General features: G+C 26.6%; 1 long non-coding RNA gene across 1 annotated transcript; it reads left to right on the forward strand.

Annotated features, from left to right (window-relative positions):
- The first annotated feature begins 1,241 nt into the window (after positions 1–1,241).
- Positions 1,242–2,155, forward strand: LOC145305999 (uncharacterized). The gene is made up of 2 exons (XR_013874862.1): positions 1,242–1,608; positions 2,027–2,155. It is a non-coding gene; the product is annotated as an uncharacterized LOC145305999 (long non-coding RNA).
- The last annotated feature ends 651 nt before the right edge of the window (positions 2,156–2,806 follow it).

Raw genomic sequence — 2,806 nt, forward strand, 5'->3', positions numbered from 1 at the left:
GATGAATGTTCCAATAATAATAACATCACTACAAAGATTCCAATGAAATCAATTCCAGTAGTGAATGAGGTAGTTATAGGCTGTGTACAGAATGGTTTCTCTAACCTATGTTTGAAAGATCCTGTAATGAAGAGAATGAAAGTTACTGAAATTGAGTTAATGAAGCTTCGTGAAGGTCAAGAGCCATTTGTTGATGTTGATGTTGATGGTAATGAGTTCACTCAAAACTTATTCAATGATTGGAGAAGGTCTTTAAAATTGAGGGAAATTCTGACTATATTAGGTGGTAATGCTTGGGATATAATTGAAAATGAAGCCAAGTCAAATCCAAACCTGATACTTGGTTGGATAAACAAAGTCAGTGTCATTCCCAAGGATAGGTCTCCAAGACATTTCTCATTTGGATCCAAGATAAACTATCAAAAAATCAAGGCCATCATGGAGAAGATATACTACCCAATGAAAATTCAGGATCCACATCTAACCTTCCATCATGCTCATCAAAAAAGGAGAAGACAGAGAAAACAACCTTACTAGGTAGGTATTTCTATTAATTCTATTCATTTTTTAAAATTTTTACCAGGTAGGTATGTTTATTCCTATAAATTTTTACCAGGTAGGTATGTTTATTCTTATAAATTTTTACCAGGTAGGTATGTTTATTTTTCTAAATTTTTACCAGGTAGGTATATTTATTATTATAAATTTTTATCAAGTAGGTAAGTTATTTTATAAATTTTTACTAGGTAGGTATTTTTTACCTTTATTTATTTTTATCGATTTTCTTTCATCTAAACATTTTCTTTTCTTTGTTTGGCGGCCAGTGTTGCATAATCTATATGATTATTCCAAAAGCTTATATGTTGTTTAAAAAAAAACGAACATTTTTTTTCTTATTTTATACTTTAATCTTTATACTTTAATCTCATTTTTTAATAAAAGCCGTAGAAAAATGCAAAGAGTATTATGTGATAATATTGCAAAAAGTTTAATTCTTAATTAATTCTATTTTTAGTAGAAAGATGCAAAGAGAAACAGGTAATTTTATTGCAAAGAGCCTATTTTTTATTTTATTTAATTTTACTTTTTATTTCACTTATAGATGGTTTAAAATTCAAACGATTTTTTAGAAGTTTTAAACATATATTTTTACATATTTTAAGCCTATTTTATGAATTTTTAAGTCATTTTTTATGTTAATTAAAACAGCTGATATAACTGGAAAAAGGTAAACAATAGCCAGTATAAATACAGTGTACAGCAGTGATAGTTTATCATTCTCATTTATTATCATTATTTTAGATCGTTTTTAACCTTTATCTTGATTAGTATTAATTGAATAGACATAAAAGTTATTTTTATATGTAAATATTGGTTTTAACAATTTAATTTCCTAGAAAAATAGTACCCATTTTTGGTGTCAATTTTCTAGCTAAGTTATTTGGTTTGAAACTTTTTATTTATATTTTATCTGTGACTTTTTACTCTATTCATATTGTAATTTTATGCTTTTTATCTTGTTTAGTGTTACTGTTAAAAAAAGATTCCAGATAGTGAGAGAAAGGAGATTGATCAGTGATTTTTTATCTTGAGAAATTTCAGTTAAAGGTAGGAATTATCAAGTTATTTGTTTAGTTATGTTCTAAGTCTGTCTTTAATGCTTTTCTAAGCAAGTTACTATTTATTTGTCTATGGTAAAATTTACTTGATGTTTACTTTGGTTTGAGAATAATAAGTCAATCTTAATCCATATTTAAAGTAGTTTTATCTGAATTGATTAATAGTTATTGACAAAAGTCTTAGTACATAGTTTTATAGTATATTATTAAATTTTTATCTATTTTATTGATTTAACCAATTTATTGATCTATAACTATAAATAGATTCTTGTTATTAAGAATCATGGTTGGTACACTGTTTTTGCTGTACAATTTTAGTTGTAGATGTTTTAAATCTTTTTGTTGGATCAATTATTGAAATGTTTTAGTTATTAGTGCAATTTTATTTATTCTGAATATTTTTTCAGTTTCAACATGAGTTAGAAGCCTGAGTTTCTAGTTTTTTTAATTTTAATTATGTTTGATTATAGTATTTGACTATATGTGTGTGATATCTATGTTTTTTTAACTTAATGAATAAATGTATTAATTTTTAATGGTTATTCTTTAGTAAATAGTCAACAAATTTTATTTTTTTTGTCACCTAGCAGTGTGATACTGCAACAGGGGATAAAGAAACCAATGGTTTGACAAGTGTTGCACTCAAAAAAAGGCGCAGTCTTATTTGGCTACACTAAAATTCAAATTTAAAATCAATTGGATAGAGGATAAAGAAACAAATGTTTTTAAATCGTCAAACTCAAAAAAGGCACAGTTTTATTTGGCTAAACTAAAAATAAAAGGATTTATGCAATTATTAGAAAAGTACTGGTCTTTAAAATAACACAAATAAAAGAATCACTGACTTGATAAGAGCTACAAAAAAATTGGGCATGATTTTATTTGTCTATGGTAAAATTGTAATAAAAACATGCAAAATTGTCGGTTAGTAAGTACAATCCAAACAATGTGAAGGCATTCTTTGAGAAAAGCTGTTGAGATATTGGGGCTTTTTTCAAGTTTTTATCTTTCTATGGTAGCTTTACATGTATGCATATTTAGGTTTTTGCTCAGCTGTGTTTAGGAATAGGCTTCTTTTTCTTATCATTCATTATCGGAGAAGTAGTTAGGCATGTCAGAATCGTCCTTTCGATTTAAAAAATTGCATGGTGATTCCTGTAACTAAGTGCAATTAGTTCATGTACATT

The sequence above is a fragment of the Acartia tonsa genome, chromosome 14 (assembly GCF_053477335.1).
Source record: "Acartia tonsa isolate MP-2025a chromosome 14, ASM5347733v1, whole genome shotgun sequence".
Taxonomy (NCBI): Eukaryota; Metazoa; Arthropoda; class Copepoda; order Calanoida; family Acartiidae; genus Acartia; species Acartia tonsa.